This window comes from Strix aluco, chromosome 6 (genome assembly GCF_031877795.1).
Source record: "Strix aluco isolate bStrAlu1 chromosome 6, bStrAlu1.hap1, whole genome shotgun sequence".
In the NCBI taxonomy this organism is placed as follows: Eukaryota; Metazoa; Chordata; class Aves; order Strigiformes; family Strigidae; genus Strix; species Strix aluco.
The window spans coordinates 35,811,187-35,829,305 of NC_133936.1; the positions used below are offsets into that span (position 1 = coordinate 35,811,187).

Here is an 18,119-nt window from a genome sequence, read left to right on the forward strand (position 1 = left end):
ATCACACATTCCTCAACTGTAAAATAGGAACAAAGTAATATTATATAACCTAGGGTTCTTTTGAAACTTCAGAGCACTGAATATCCTTTGATGGAATTAATTATGTCTTTAAAATATTTTATGTAAATTAAATGCCATCTTAAAATATTGCCATTTCATGGTACAATGGAAAAATATCTCCTTAAATTATGAATTTCACAAATAATTTTCTTGGAGGATATTAATCCTAACTATAAAATATACGGTGCTCAAACTATATTTACACATTTGAAATACTTTAGAATATATACATAATACACATATAATGTAGAACTTATGTAATGCAAAGGTAAGCATCCTAATCTCCTTAGGAAGAGGTAGTACATCAAACTTAGCACAGTCTGGCTTCTTTGAATTCATCCAATGAACAGAAAAAGAGATCAGCAGGAAAAAATAAATTTCAAAAGAGGTATCTAAGTATTAGTATTAGTAATTTTTAGGCATGGTATCTGCAAATTGTGGACCTGGTTCCATTATGTGTGATGCTACATCAGAGGTTTTAAGTATTAGAATTAGCTAACAAATTCTGCTCTTTATCCTGAAGGCACTATGTATCAGCAAAATACTTCCAACTTCATTAAAATCTGCAGCAAATGGTTTATGTTAATTGTGCAAACTAAATACCTGGTAAATGATTTTCATGTTCCTAATACAACAAAAGACAAAGCATGGCTTAAGGCTGTAAATAATTTTACAACTAGAAGATTACTTAATAATTCGATTTCAATTCAGACATCAGGTTTTTGCAAAGCCAGACATGTGCAAGCTGAAACTGGAGTTGAGTCAAACCAAAACACAAGCTATTCTACAAATATTAAAAAACTCCCAGCCCTGTGCGTAGGTTATTCAGAAGTAGCATGAAGCTTGCAAACTGGTGCCAGCTGCGATCCTGAACACAACAGCGTGACCGAACCTGCTAGTGAAACCATGCGATGGCCTGTTGGATGCAGACAGGCATTTGCATTCCTTAGAAAAGGCATTTTCAGTAAGTCAGGGCAGAACCCTAAATATTGTAAATAAATTGAAGATCAATAAATACAACCACAAGTGAATTCCTGCTGCTCTTATCTTAGTCAAAGTAGGTATGCAAGCAGTATAATTTTATCTATTTATAGTGGTTTTATCTCACTTTAATTATTTTGAGGATGCAGAAAACAAATGTGAGCTGGCAAGCTGGGGCAATTAAACGTGAGTATGTAAGATTAAATGGGGCTGTTATCTACTTTAGATATGGATATCTCACAGACTATGGGCACTGAGATAAATTCTGTATGGACTCCATCACAGGAGCACTGAATCGATTTTCCCAGTCAGTACAACTACTTACTTTTATTCCATTCCATTCAAGTATGTGGTTTACTTCAGGGTCATGCTGACATGCTATGTTGAATCTGGGACGTAACAGTTGTCTCAACATAGGCATCTAGGGCCATTTGAGAAGTTGTAATATGTCCTGCTTTGCCTTCAACTGCTAGTCCAGAAGAGCGTGGGTCCTCCTGTATGTCCTGTGTTGTATCTGCTAGCCTTACTTAGAGGTCTTGCACACTTTGTCATCTAAAATATCACTAGATGACTTATATTTAAGCAACTGAATCAAGCTCAATATATTGATGAATGTGTGCCTGCTCTAAGTTTTTCTTCTGCACTGTCTGTATGTGTTTTTGTGGCTGCCTTGCACTTGAAGTACTATTCAGACTTTGTCATGTGCAACCCTGCAGTTGTTTTTGGAAGGGTAATTCACAGACTGATTTAAATTACTAATGCATTTAGTGCAATATTTTGAATCTAATAAAATGCCAAGGAATTCTTTGACTGAAACATGTATTTTACTTGAAATTTTGGGTAAGGAGTTAATTAGAAAATCAGATAACCAATAACGATGGTGCAACTACAGAGTAAAAACAACACGCACATTAATACTTGCATATGCTTAATTAGTATTGAGAGGATAACAGTGACCCTACTGGTTGTATAAGATGTCATGAGAAATGCAGCCCAGAGCAAGGCACCATGATTTCTGAGGGTGAATGTCATCCACTGCAGAAGCCAGGGAGCACTCAGTCCAAAGGACCAAGAGGAGTCCAGGTTACAAGATAGACATCTAGAGCAGGGCAGCAAGAGGCCGGAGCAGGAGCAGGAACAAGGGCTCAGGAATCCAGAGTTCAGCTGTACCAGGATGTAGATCAAGCAGAAAGTAAAACGAATGTCCTTCCCTTATATAAAGAGAGTATCTGACATGTCAGGATTTCAGTTTGAGGAAAATTGAGTGTGAGTAGTGTAGCCCTGCCAGAACCTGACAGTAAACAGGCCAGACTTGGTGGCAGGCCAGGACTCATCATTGAGCTTTTTCTGTTCTCATGACCTGGAAAGGATTTTACAGCAAAACACCTGAGCTCCCTTTTATCTATAATTGAGTTGTTTTCTACAAGGTGGGAAGGTAAACTAAGTTCAAACTGCTTGGTAATACAAAAAAGGAGTGTCCCCTTTGATGTTTTTGGATCAATGAATACGATGAATGCTTGGTAGTCCTGAAGTTGAGTAAATAGGAAATTATTAGCTGTGGCGTGCTTTTATGTTGTTTTGTGTGGGTATGTAGATGTTTCGTGGGAGGAGGATGTAGGAGCAAAGATAGGATTTGAAAAATGTTTACGTGCTTCTGATACATATAATGCTGATGTTACTCGGAAACTGAGGAAATGCACATGCAATTAATTAAAGCTTGGTTACTACTAAAGCACTTTGAAATGGAAAAATAGAACTGAACGAAAAAAGGAACAATCTGATGCTGATAATAGTAGATGTGGTTAATGTCATGAAACTGAAATACAGTTAATGCTGTGTTGCTCGGGAAGATCTTTAATTTTATGAAAAGTTAGCTGTTACAAATCTAAAACATGACTGGATGGGACACTTGTTGCCAAAGATGACTGCTATTAAACCCACATTTTATATGTAGAAGACTGTAATCTCTCAGAAACAATAGATTAACTGCAGCCAAAATGTGGGAGGATGTTTTCTGTTTATGTGCAGGGGAGATGAGCAGACTGAGTTATAAACACACGTGTGCAGCTGTTGCATTGACCGCTCACTTCTCTGTACGAAATCTGCTTTTGAGCACACAGCTGAGACCTTCCCTCAGCGCCATGGTTTGTATGTATTCGGTCCTGTTTGAATGACAGAGTCTGCATGCCCAAAGGGGATGTGTGTGCAGCTTTACAGAGGAAAAATATACAAGCCCATATGAAAAACTATTCTGCAAGGCCTTGTTTACACGTGCGGAGTTGATTAGCTGGGATTTCCCAGTATGCTGAAAATGGCGTAGTGCTCAAATCTGTGAGGATTTAGCTGTACCAGTTATGTTTGAAGTAGGAAGCTATAATAGTTTGTGGTGACTCTGCTTGCTTTTTATTGGTTTTGTTTTAAAGATTTAGAGGGACGTTTAAGATTTACTAGGTACTCTATGCAAAATGCTTGCAGGAAGGCTGTAGCAGCTGTCATTTCTGTAGAGATTGTGAAATCCTGTCATTGAAGCAGAGTCATCCTGTACTCACTAGAGTCACAAATGAAATGGCATAAGAGCAGTTTCATCCCACCTTTCAGCAAATGAAACTCAACGGGAGCTTGCTGGAGTGTCAGTGATCTGCCTTTTCCTCCCCGGCGAGCTATGGAGGGGGCCTGGATCTACTGAGACAGGGTATCGGGCCACATCATGCCTTTTTCAGATGTCTCATACTCTGTTGTGACTCAGACCTTGCTGGGAGGTGTGATCCAGCCACCACAGCCTTAAAAGCTGCAGGACTTAAAATGAAGCAAGGAAGATTCAAGGTAGGTAGAGTAAACAAGCCTCTCACACAGGGAAGGCTCATGTGAAGGTAAGGAGGAGGAATTCAGAGTTTTAAAACTTTTATCTCATGCTTCGTTCTTCTGCTCCACACAGCTGCCACTGTGATGGCAGCAGGCCAGAATATTTGGTCTTCCTTATGGCTTGTAAGCACATGCAGTCAGCTAACTGCAGTGTTACTGCCCAAGTTCTGGGTACTTGTTGTCTTTTACTATAGTAATAAGGTATGCAATATATTGGTTACACTTGGCGTCATGCATTTTTTTCTTGCACAAAAAGTGCATTGGACTGCAGTGGTGGGAATGTAAAAAAGGTCTCTTTTTTTGAAGGTCAGAAAATAAACTAAAGCAGAGTCTTCATGAGTGTTAGGAAATGAGGAAATACATAATTAAGGACATGCTTCTAGCAAGGGACAACATATAATTCAGGAACACCTTGGTAGATTACTTAAACTTTAGCAGAACTTTTCTATAAATTAGCCTGAAAGTTTTAAAATTGAGATGACCTTTTTCTAGAGTTCAGATTTGGGTGGAAACCCATTGGGTTTATGGTAAAAGGCGAATGCATGCTTGTCTGTGAACTTCTTTCCCTTAATTTCTAGATTGATATTCTTCTCTGATTCAGTCTTTGGCATAAAATGAAGTTCTACAACAGGAAATTAATGAATAAACCTATATAGAATGGTAGTGAGGCTATTTTTATAGATGTCCTTTGTCTAGTTTCAGCTGCTTAAAACTGCAGTGCTTTAATGGTTAGCAGGTGTATTGATAATTAAATAATTAAGCACCAATTAAGTAATAAACACCAAAGGTGCTTTTGGATTATTATCAGCCACCAAAATGAAAGTTTGAGTGTTCTAAATGAATCTATGAGCTGTTGCAATAATATGAGATGAAATCAATTTGGGAACTGATTCTGTGCCAAAGTGAACAAAGAGATAGCTTGTCCTCAGTGCCAAGAAGATGTGTTTTCACCACTAGATAATTAATATGCACTTACTCATGTCAGTGGAGAAAACCAGCCTGGATTTTACTGTAAAGTAACTGTGTGAGATAGTGTTACTACAGCGATGGTTGATCTTGTCTCCATTGGGATTTTACAGTGTTTTCTAATGCTAGCTTTCCCACTGTACAAAACAAAAAAACCCCACCAAAACAAAAACTAAAAATAACTGTCCTGGTGCTAATCAAAGAAATGAAATTTGTATTTATATAGATTTTTTTTTTTTTTAGTAAGAATTATCTCTCAATCTATATTCTTTTCCAGCCAACCACAATTATATCAGGTAAGGAAGACGAATGGAGTCGGACTAGTTTGAAACCTGGTAGCCTAGATAGAGAGGGAGAGAGTAGGAGGGCTTGAGGTGATTCTTTCCTTTCTGAAAGGACAATGGAGAATTTTAGGGGATGGTGAAGGAGTATTTTAGGGAATAAATGGGACTGAAATTCAAGAGACAGAAGAATGTTCTGAGATTTGATGAGAAAGGGTAGGCAGTCCTGAATACATGCTTCTAAAGGAATTACTGGAACAGAAATGTATCAGTATTTCCAATCCAAAACCTTATAAAACCATGAGTCATATTAAAAAAAAAAAAAAAAAGGAAAAATCGTAAGTTTAGTTTTTTAGTTGCCTTAAGCATTTGTTTAGGTTTTTAGGCTCTCCCTCCCCCCCTTTTTTTTAGTTAGTTTCTATTTTAAAGCTTTCTTCTGCAAACTCGGGGCTAGAATTATCTCTTTCTTTTCATGACAGCTTAAATCCTCATAAATTATATGACCCAGAATCTATAGTTTTAAGAAAAATAGCATGCATCTTCAGACTCATCATGAAATCATGGGGATAGTGTAGCACTTTCCCTATACATTACTCCTTGGTACTGACAGATGTGATTATGTTTGGATCATATGTAAGGTAGAAATAGGTAGAATTATACTTCTTATTAATATTCCGTTTAATAATGAAATAATAATTTTGCTTGATAATATTTTTTGGAAGAAGTTTTATTATTAGTTAAAAGTGTCCTACTCATGAACAGCAGAAGAAATAGATGATTTCATGAATCATGGTGAAAGCCATGAATGTTAGACTAGTCAATGTATAGTCATTATTAATTCCATATAAATTAAACTTTAATTCTAAATGAGGATTTTAAAACTTTTGCTTTTTATTTGTAACGTACACACTTTATTTGATGTTTTGAATTACAAAGGATACATATTTACTCAAAATAGGAAGGATTTAGAACATATAATGTGTGTGTTTGACTTACTTGGAAAGATCCAACAGACTAAAACTAAATACAACATGGTGTAATACATTTTTTAAATGCCTTTTTGTACCATTGCTCTTAGAAATTTCCAAATCTGTTCAGTTATGCTGTTTCTGTAAGAAAAGATGATATTGACCTGACTTCAGAGGTAAATGACAGCTAAGAAAATCAAGAGTTTTAAAATAACTGGTCTGAAACACTCTCTGAAAAAAAGTATTTGGTATTGCACTATACCTGAATTTTTGTTGTGTGCGAGAGAGATGGTTTAATGGATATTTATCTAAATAAATTCTAGGAAACTATTCCCAAGTCTGTGGCTTCTATTTCAGAAGTAAGCTTGTTTGCTCTTCCTAACTATGCTCATAGATCAGATCAAAGACCTCTTCCTATAAGCAGTTTCTTGCTTATGTGCCCAGACCACTCTATCCAGAACAATTTGGCTGCCTTTTTCTTTTTGGTGACATGGTGATTTCTGAAAGCTGCCATCAGGTCTTGGAACACTGGTTGGTGGTAGAGAGATGAGGAATATGAGATAATGTTTCCTTCTATGTAAAGCTAATGCAGACAGGAAGGGATAGAACAGGAAGCACGGGAATGATTTCTGATAGTATTTTACAAAATATGCCATCCTCTATGTATGAACTAAGTCCACAGGTGAATAGGGGATTAATACTGACTTGCCCCAATGAGCTTAGAAGTTTTCAGCTCATAGGCTGAACGCTGTGGCTGATTGTGCTGGGCTTCTTGGACACTTCTGGTTCACTGTTTTCACAGGAAAAATCTTTGTAATGGTCTCTCAACCAGTGTAAGGACACACAGCTATTTGAACTGTGTGAATCCATTTCCTTTTATTATCATTGCTACCAATATATTGATTTGTGCTTTAATGCAAGCTAGGTGCAAATTGTAAGTTGTTTGTTCCTTGCTCCAAATCTAATACATTTTATTGTTATAAGCTGAGAGACGGGGAGGGAGCTGATGTGATCGTTAGCCGTGCTGTTTCAACTCCAGTGGAAAGAATTACTTGCATAGCAAAGTGCTCTTTGGAAACATCCAGCTCATTTGCAAAGTACCGTTTTGGGGGAATTTTGCCACCCATGATCCACTGTCTTAAGTAATCTTTGTGACTAGTAACTTGTATGATTATGTGTCAATAAGTGCCATATGTGTCAATAAACTTGTGAGCATTTTACATATGGTCTGTAGTGATTAGTGACACTGGAAGACTCAATGTGTAAAGATCAAGTCCTAAACATTTTTAAAAATTTAAAACCTGATGCAGCTGAAATTTAACAGGCAGCAAAGTGGGGGGCATCACTTTACTGAAAAGAAAATGCTCCACACGCGGCTGCTTTTCATTTTCCAAACACGCTTCGCAGTGAGCATGCAGACACCGCATTTAGGAAACACTAAACATACTTGATTAAAGGCTCTTTGGAGCTCCTTCCCGCAGAACCAGCTGGTGGGATGTTTATACTCCAGCATGGCTTTCTACAGATATCTGGCATTTCTGTGCATTTTCCTGTGATGAACATTTAATTTGCTTTATAAATTAGGTGTCAGTTACTGCCCCATGTGCCTATGAAAATGGTGTTCTCTCACCACCTGTTTGGTAGTGCTTGCTAGCCATAAACTCTGCTCTCCATAAACTCTACTTTGGTGATATATTTGAGATTAAAAAAGAACAGTGCCAAGCAAGCAGCTGAAGTATTGCTGAGCTGAATGATATGTCACTGCTGGATTATGCTTTCTCTTATGATGAACATCACCATTTCAGATGCCATAGCCTAGATCAGGACGACTTCTTTATTTTGAGTAAGTCAGGGTAATAACATGAAATAGAAAGAATATGCAGAAGCAGTGATTTGTTGAGTGTAAATGGGAAGGAAAATAAATTCTGGCCAAGGACTGAAAATGAATCTCATCGAGCTTTGTGCTAACCAGGGCCTTCAGACTGATTTTTATTCCACATTTTTTGGATTTAATCTGCCTTTGGGATTTGGGAGATATTTTTAAAGAAATTCAATAGTTTTCTGAACTCTGGAAGACTGAATCTATTTCCGTATGAAATAGCCTTCCTGGCTATGTCTCAGGTTCCCATATGTTTTAAAATACTGGAAAATGTGCTTTTGTTCTTTTGTACTATGGTGTGATGTAATCAATTTTAAAGACACACCAAATGCATATTGTGTTTTTTTCCATGCTTGGTTTAGTAACTATCAGTGTTAGGAATTCTGCCTTATCAGTCTCTCATTATATTTATCTAGTTCTCTGGGTACGAAATATATGGGAACTGCAGGGGGGCAGGGGTGCAGTGACGGCAGGAGAGGAAACCCAGAGAGATTTGCTAAGAGCAGCTGATCCCTGGGATAATATTTTTTCAGCATTTTTTAATATGTGGGCTCTTAAAAATGGTGGGGGTGCAAAGTACTGTAGAGCAATATGAATCTACTAACAACATACTTGCTTTTCCTCTGGCTTTCTTTAAACCAAGAGGCTGAGGTGTGTGTCCTAACTACATCCCAGTTCCATGTTGGGAGCAAAAGGCCAATTTCCACAATCCTGGCTTGCCTGTTTCCTTTTGTGCTCTGTTTTTTTATCAAGAAGAAATGTTGGGGAATGGCTTAGAAGGGGGCTCTGATGCCCTCTGGTCAGAGCTCAGGTCTGGATGATCAGTACACCAGGTTGCCGGGACGCAGTGCTGCATGTCTATTTTATGCCCCTCATATATAGTTATCTTCATGGGCTTTTTTTTTTTTTTCAACCCAGAGACCACAAGTTCAAAACCACTTTACTGGACTGTACCAAGGCTGCTGTTCTCAGAGAATTGCCAACATCTTTGCCAAATAAACTGCGAGAAAGCCTATAAACAATTCATCATTAAAAGAGATTAATATGCAGAGAAAGACAAATATTGGAGGAAACTGGCTGAAAATATACTGAACTATTAAAATCTAAGTTTGGGCAGGGTGCTTACTCTTCTATGTAGAATACATTTTTTTATATTATTTCTGGCATCCTCACAAGCTATTCATTGCTGAGCACTTATGTAGGTGCCTGGTTAACTGCAGATAGCTCAAGGGAACACTGTATTTTGAGCATTAGACCGTTGTACCTCTTGCCTCATTGAGAAAATAAAACCAGATATTTGCCCATGTTTCAGATGTATGGATGGATACCTCCTGGCACAAAGGTAATAGTTCAGAATGTATCTGGTTCTTATAAGCTGAAGCTACCTAGCTGAGAAAATTGATACTGAGGCACAGTAGAAATGGCAACTTTTATAAGATGTTATTTACCATTACTGCTCATACAGAGATACTCTGTGATTACTGTGCAATTTAGTAATGTTACCGTGAGCAGCTGTATATTATTTCTGTGCTCAGTACGTTAACACTGATTACATGAAATCCATTTGGAAAGACATTTGAGGAACTATGTAATAATTTGGATTTAAATATCTTCATATTGATTTATATGTAATTTATTGTATATATTTAATACGTACTGTGATATGCAATTCATTTATTTGCTTATTGCTTGCAGTGCTATATGGATGATTTTGTGAATTCAAGTTTGGTAGACACATTTATAATGGCTGTAAAGGTTACAGTGGAAAACTGATTCAAAACTAATTTGCATGATTAAATTAAGAAATGTGTTTAAACTGAGTATTGCTGGAAATTGGTGGCCATGATAGCAACACCATCCAAATACAGGAAAAAAAGTTTTTTCCAAGAATCCCCCCAACCTGCTTATTTTTCTCTTTCTTGGAGGGAAGTTTCCAGTCTGCTATACATTTATCACAATGTGTCCCATATTTTTTTCCTTATACAGCAGTCTCAATTATGTTTGTATTGCTATACTTTTATAAATAAAAAATAGGACAGAAGAATGATTAACAATCATATTGTATACTTCTAATACAAACATTTTGATGCCTACTCTCAAATGAGTTTGAATTTTTAAACCTACCATCCTAAACTGGTACTGGCTTGCTACTTTGTTACAATGTCCATTTTTTTTAACTGGTAATAACATATACTAAATGTCTGTTAAGTATAGTATGTTGAACCTAGTACATTTCCAGACTGGACTGTTTGAAAGACAGAAAGAAATTCCATGCATATAAATCCATAAAAAATTTGGAATTAATGAAATCCCAGAGTGATTGTGTCTGCTTTCCATTTATTATATATACTGTCCAGCACAGAGCAGGATATTATAAAATAATGTAATGCATAAGTCATAAATTAAAATTTTGTGGGGGATTTTAATTAATGGAAAGAAAAATGGAAAATAGCATTTCAAACTGTGACTCACATTCCTTGAAGTCACAGACTCCTGAACATGCAAAGAAACTGAATCCTTACCCAAGGACAGTTGGAACAGCAATGTTTGTTGTAATGTGGTGATAAAGTGCTATTCCAAGCAAGTAAGTTACTGGAAGAGATTCTGAAGCTTTTTATAATCTGTCCATGTTTATATCTTTAGGTAAACAGTTAAATAATATGCTATGTCAGTAATTTAGATGTATCAGTGTTTGTCTTGCCGACAGAAGTTATCATTTCGGGTTATTCAAAAATTCTGTTTTAGGCTCATTCCCGTATTTTCAGAATTTCTTTGTAAACTTGGTTTAGTTTAGAATAGGAGGAGGAGAAGAAATCTCATGTTACTCGATGGTGTTTGCTGTTAAAGACCTATGTCTAAAGTACTAAAATGACTTTTAAAAAGCAGTTGAGAGAAAGCTTCCTAAGAGATAATAGATCTTGAGCAATGCGCTTGTTAAGTGCAAGTGTGTGCCTCATTCAGCTGCTTCAGGTTTCAAAACCATTCAGCAACGGAAAGGAGTGCAATAGGGTCGAGTGTCCGGTTCCCTGAAGTAGGATTGTCACCGTCCCTTGGGGCTGGCCTGAGTCCTAGGGATGAAATGACAGGATCCGTAGCCTGGCTGTGATTAGCAGCTAGTACCAGAAGATAGTAAATAACAGCAGGAAGTATTTCTACTCACCATATGAGAGATAACGCTTAAATGGCAGTGCAGCTAGTAAGCTGTAAATAGAAGAGGCTGGAAGATAAATTTCTGCAGCGTCGTTTTGATTTTTGCTATGTATCTAAGAGCTTTGAAGTTGTGCTGGGAAGTGATGATTTGGTTTGTTGTTGTTAGATATCTCAGCATGTATTCATTATGCTTTCCGACAGGCATGAAGATTGCAAATAAATTGAAATAAACCATTTAAAATTTTGCTATGTGCTGTAGCCAGTGGAAATTTGAGGAATGCATGTAAATTTTAAGTACTCACCACCTGTTTGCAGTACAAAAGTCTGATAGATGCTGCTTCCTTTCTCACTGTAACTCATGCATTACTTCTGAGGGAGCATTCCTCTAACACAGAGGTTGCTTATGTCTCAGGGTAAGTGTTTTTCAAAGTGATATTTCAAGCTCCTTAATGCAAAAAAGAGTGTCACTTGCTATAGTCAACTTCCTAAATTTTACTCTAAATATTTTGGTAGTGGGGGGAGAGTTTTGTTAGATGTATTTATTACACTTAGTGATGATGTACCTGTTGCAATCTAAACCTATAGACAGAGCAAAGAAAATGGAGGATAAAAATGGTATTAATAGTTTGTTTTCTTAGCCATCAGGTCCTGGCAATATGCTGTTAGAAGGAAGTCTCTTTTTTAAAAGGAGAAGATCCAAGACTGAGCAGTAGTAATGGTCTACAGAGGTGTACTTTCATGTGTGTTCATATGAACAGGTGATGTAGAAGCAGAGAATGGATTGTGTCCTAGAACTTTAGGTTGCAAAACTTAGATCAATAGTTTTCTTGGGTAGAGAACTTTAATATTTGTTAAACCATAATTCTTCCTCATGGTGTTTTGAAGTGTTTACCGTGAGAAGCTGCAGTATGAGTGGGTGGATCTGGCAGGAAACTACCACTTACAGTCTAGAAAAATGAGCTCCTATGATATAAAAATAGATATAAAATGTGGCATAGAAGCTCTTTTGTCTCTTGAGATTAGCAGGATTTCTGTGACGGTGGAAATTCATGTGAAAGTGCTTGTTGGAGGTATTGATCAGAGGTTTACTAGTCATTCAGTGAAGGAAAATGAAACAATAGCTGTACAGTGGCTTTAGAACCAGTGGGGATTTGGGAGCCAAAAAATACATCTGCAATAATTAATAGAAGTCAAATCATGCTGTAAATTGAGCTAATCTTACCTTAAACAAACACAGTTATGCTATTTTAAACAAAGCTTAGTTACTTCTTAGAAATACTTTGTTACAGGATTCAATTTTAGTGTTAAAGCTTTCAGAACAGATCTTCATGAAGCGTGAGAGAATCACTGAAGAATAAATTAAGCCAGATTTTAGGGTTTGGTTTGGAAATGGACTCATCTGTTAGTTCAGCATGGGCAGCAGTAGAGCAATTTAGAAGACAAGATGTGGCTTTGTTTTGTATTGGAAAAGTCATTAGTTATCTGTGTCTCATTCTTGTCAAGTTTCTTTCGGACTGCTTTGTGAGATCTGAAGCTTCCGACGGGTCTTCGTAACCACAGGACAATGTTTTGTTTCTGGATTTTTTGAAAACAGATATCTGTGTACCTCTGTGTTTTACAATTTCATTAACTCATGCTTTTGAGATGAAGATATACTGCAAAGCATATGGTGATGGATAGTCTAATAAATGTAACTTTTCTTGAAAATAACCAGTTTACATATAATGAAGCTTTGACCTACCAAAGTGGCAATAAGGCATCTGTAGTAGGGAGGAGAAAAAAAATGTAATCAGTCTAATGTGGTCATTAAATACTAGTAAATTCATAAAGCTTGGTCAGCTGACTCTTCAAATTGCTCCATGGGTGCAGGCATCCTGGCAGTTCCCGGAGTGGCTGCTGGCTGCAGCAGCTGCTGGTGCCTTGTTCTAGTGTGGGGCTCAGCATCCTGCTGGCCCTGTACCCTTCTGGCCTTGCCATAGGGCCCGTGCTTGAGCTGCCCCTGGACTCAGGGGCTCACCCTGCGACCACAGTGCAGGTGTGTTTGAAGATGTCGATGGAGAAACTCTGTCTGCCTGGGCAGGCAGAACCTTCTTCTACTGTCTTAAAACGCCCTCCTCTGCTGTTCTCCATTGACTCATCAGGAGATGAGAATTTATGGTTTAGGACTGCTTTGCTAGCCACTGTGAATTAGGTTCAAGTTAGGTATCTCATGGTGTCCTCTGTGCCAAGAAATTCATAGGAATTACAAGTTATGAAAAGGCATAGAAGTATCATTGGTGGCTTTTTCCAACATCCTGTAATTTCCTCAATTTCAAATCGAGGTAACCTTACTTCAATTTCAAATCTTGGAGGATGTGTTTTCACAGTCTGCTGTGACTTAGGAAAGTTTTGCTTCCCTCTGTTACTATCTGAGGTGGAATCTCTGGTGCTGAGTTAAAATAATTTCCCCCTTTGTGGAGACTGGAAAGTTCCCACATGTGGAAAAGAGCATTGTAACACAGATGTGTTAAGGCTGAATCTCACGTTATTTAAATGAGTGCTTAATATCAAAGACTGTGCTATATATATTGAGTTCAGGATGAAGCAGGGGTTTCAGAAGGCAAACATTGAATAAACCCTGCTCAGTTCTATATATGGTAATAAATATATAGGGCATATACACTGAATGCAAAAAATTGAGAGTACCTTTTAATCCTAAATGGTTGGTCTGTCTTGAAGAGGGAATTACATCACTGTGATGAAGGCAGTATGGTCATCTGCAAGCCATGGATTTCACACCAGAACTTTTCTCCAGTATTTAAAGAATAATTCTTCTGAAGTATTTTAATGAACTACTTATTCCATAGCACCAATACAGGTCCCTATAAAATTATATAGTTTGGAATAAAAATAAATCAGTCATGTTGTCCAAATGTAAATATGGAGATATATATATAAAATAAAAATTTCTGTAGCACCTCATTAAGTTTATGAAAGATTATTCACTGGATTCTTGTATTTGGATATGAAAGTGACTGTTACACTATCTATTCTTTGGTCCTTTTATATATCGTACTTCATTCATTCTCACCACTTTACCCTTGAGCCCAGTATTCTGTGTTTGACCAAGCTATGTTTTTATTGATTACATCATTATTAAAAAATTTAGTGTGCCTCATTCTTCTAGTTTCTCAAGAGTGTTAAGGTACATTGTAGTTTTTTGATGGTCCCTCACCTATCTAATTGTTGACACAGGTGAGGTTCTTGTGGACAATTATTTCTCATCTGAGTTTCTTGATAATGTCAGTGGGGCCTAAGTATGTCTTGTGGGGTCTAAGGTCTTGTCTGTTTACATGTTGTTGGAAGTCTTGGAACCTCAGCATTTGCTGAGTATGCACAGAGATGTATATTGAAAGGTATCATCTCTGTTATCCACTGTTCCATTCCTAACATGACATAACCTTTATTATTCTTTCATGCCTCAATGAAAGCATTAAAGCTCAACAGTGATTTATGTTACTTAAATTTTGAAAATTGTTACATTATATCAATATTCATATGTACTAGAAAGCTTGTCCTAGTGTTGTGTGGCTTTTTTTTTTTTTTTTTTGAAGGCCTGACTGTAATGTGGTTATTACATAATACTGGCCAGGGACCTGGAGCTGACCCCATTACAACTCAGCAGGTTGCAATGCCTCTTACAGAGGATGAGAGGATTCCAGTTAATTTCAGTGACATTTAGTGGATGTCCTTCAGTGATATTTAGCTAGGTCTGGGAAAAGGGCCGTATCTGTCATGGTGGTCAGACTGGGTTTTTTTTAGGTTGGGTTTTTTTTTTGCTTTCATGTACACAGATCAGCTCTATTACAAATAACTTTCTTTCCCTGGTAAGAGGCAAAGAACTGGAACTGCTGCTAAACCAAGTGTGATGAGGCACGGATGTGCAGGTCTCGCACAAGAGATCTGCCTCCGGTAAGCTTCCTCTGCTCCTGCCTCCTGTAATTTTTGTAACTTTTTCCTTCACTCAAAATGCATGTAATGAAGATAACTTCCAATGGGGCAAACAAGTCCTCAGGCTGATTTGTAGAAGAGTTCCGCATCTCAAGTAAATTACATTAAATTTTTGATGCAATACACAAAAGTATTTACTTAAGTTTAATAAGCAAACCGACTAAGAAATTATAGAGGATTGAAATTATTTTGAGACAAATAATTTAATATGTTCAGAATCCAATCAGCACAGTTAGTTTTAATTACATATTTAATATTGTTTCTTTAAAAATGAGTAATGCATGGCCTACTAACATAATAATTAAAAAATATTTCACTTAACGCCATTAACTGAAATATTGTTTGAATCAGATCTTGAAATGTAATTACAAAATGTTGTGTAGTCATTGGGGAGAACATGGTTTCTATGGATATTTCTAACAGTGTACAGAGCTGACATAAACTGAAGCTTTTAATCCATGTGGCAGGTAGTATAGTAGAATCAATGAATGCCAGTGTTCAAGAATGATTTTACAGTGTAATAATTTCAGTTTGATCATTTGCAACCAGTTCCATGAAATAGTATCTTTTTTTATATTTAGAAATTGTGTATTTTCCTGATGAACAAATAGAAGCTAGCAAGTGAAAGTATTTCTGGGTTCTGTATTAAAAATTAAAGAATGTTAAGATTTTTAACTAGTTTCAGTGGCCAGACACTCAGTAGCAATGCAAGATTATTTTTTAGAATTGACTTTTCTTATTTATTATTACTCCTTTATTAATGCCATAACTGTATCTCACTCAGCAGTCACCTTTCTGATTTGTTGGAAAGATTCTGTAAAGTACAACAAGCAATCTCTGAGCTATGTGCTTTTGTAAGTTATATTTGAATTTTAAACTGTATTGAGTGTAAACTACACTGCTCTGCTTAATATCAAGACTGTAAAGGGCCCTGAAACAACAAGGCTGTTTATATTCTTCAAGTGTTGATATCCAAGGAATGCCTCAAAGTGAAGTTTGCCTCTGAACATACAGTTATTTATAACTTTGTTTGTTAAAATGGTGCAGCCAAACATGCAGAACCGTACTATGCGGGTCAGCCTTGAAACTGTATAACTTATATTGTTGTTCTTATACATTGAAAGGTTATTTTGCTTCCCCAAAGCTTGTTGATACATGTCGATCGAATCACTTCTAAAATATGACCAGAGAGGTTAAGAAAATGAAGGTGTACTTTATAGTGCCCAAGGAATAGTCTCTGATTTGGCATAATATATTTTTAGCACTAGGTCAGACTTGCTCCTGATGTTGAAGAAAGGCGCATTTTCACCTTGTATATTTGCTCCTTGTAGAAGAGAATTAAATCAGAAAAACTGCAAAATATATGCCATAGTAGTTTTAAATTACTGGATTTCTAAATTGATGAATATTGTATTAAAATCAAATCATAACAATTTCTATGTAATATAGTAGTTTATCAGCTGTGCACAGTGGGGTGCATCTCATCTTGGAAGTAAACTTCTGCCTGTTTGTCCTACAATATATCAAGAGGGAAGATTCACCCTGTGCCCCAAAGTAAACACAAATTTGTATTGGTTTCTTGTGTTAACACTTCCTAGTACAGAACTGTACAGGAGGCTACACCCCGGCCAAAATGCCATAGAGCTCAGTGCTCAGCTTGATTATTCATTCACTGAACTGTCCCTTTGGGGGATTTCTCAAACACTTAATTGATTTAATTTTATATATATATAATTTACATAATATCTAATTTAATATATATATTTTATATATATTTAAAAAGCTATTAGCTAGCTTTAGGTGGGTGTAACCTTTGTTGCACTTTGTATGTTCTCATGTTTTATATGTGAGAGTAACTGCAGTAGCTCACAGCATCTGATACAAATTTAATCTGTCATGTTGACAGTGTTTAATTTATTATTCATTTTCAGTGCCTTCCACAACAGTAAAAAAACCAAAACCACCCCACCAACCACAATTAAACCCTGTCAAAAAGTCCCCTGTCAAGCAGTGAGCAACTTCCTTGTCAAGAAAGGATTTGTGGTCCAAATATAGGAGGAAATTTGAATACCCCAAAGTTTCTAGCACAAAAAGAACAGAGAGCTAGTGAATGTGAAGTGAATTGTGTAAGTGTACAAAGGCAAGCCTGATACAAATTTAATGAAGTTAAAAAATGTTTTTGTGATTGTTAAATTAGAGAGGTCTAAACTATAATGTTAAATTCTGAGTTGGATCCAGAACTAAGTGGTAAGACAAGCATTGCGTTTCTACGTAAGTCTTGAAAAAATTGTTCATTTTCAACAGATACAGTTGGTAGTGTACATGCATTAAATTATCCTAGATAATCATCAGTTCTAGATCAAAGCAGCGAAATGCTTTTGGGAAGGACAAAGCTGAACTAATGTTTTCTGAAATGTATCTGAATATTGTTTGTTAATTTGGAGGTTGTTTCAGCAGTAATTAAATCTGTGTCAGCTCATCCATTAGACAAAGTGGTTTTTTTAGGACCTAACCTTTTTCATCTATCACAAATAGCTATTTTATCTGTGTTATTTTCAGTTTCTAACAGGTCTTCTCCTTGGTTTACAACTATTCATAAAAATATATATTGTATATGCACATTTCTACATATATGACAGTATTTGTACATATATGACAGTAGATGACGTGAGTTATGATTCTGCACCAGTGAAGTCACTGCAGTTATGCCATGAACATCCGCAGAAGCAGATGGAGATACAACCTTGCCTAGTGAGTTTCTGGTAGTAATCTGTGAACTGCTGGGATGTTATCCCTCTCCCTGTCAATCTGCCCCCACAAACACCTCCCTTCTCTCTTTTTTAATGTTAGCTCAAGAATGACTTTTTCTCTAATTTTTCCAGGTTACTCCTGGGATTGTATCTTACTAGATGATGTAGAAATGTTGCCTGCCAGCTTGAAAACTGCTGGGAACAGGGAGACCTTTTATGGAAATGCTGACAC

The 18,119-nt window shown here is 36.7% G+C and overlaps 1 protein-coding gene across 2 annotated transcripts in view; it reads left to right on the forward strand.

Annotated features, from left to right (window-relative positions):
* COL5A2 (collagen type V alpha 2 chain) overlaps positions 1-18,119 on the forward strand; it is a 112,536-nt gene that overhangs the window by 24,867 nt on the left and 69,550 nt on the right. Inside the window, exon 1 of one of the 2 annotated variants that reach the window (XM_074829635.1) lies at positions 14,649-15,098. The exons of the other annotated variant lie outside the window; for it this stretch is intronic. The gene's annotated coding sequence lies outside the window, so the exon portion shown is untranslated. Of the gene's footprint in view, positions 1-14,648; positions 15,099-18,119 lie in introns of those variants that run through there. 2 annotated transcript variants of the gene reach the window in all.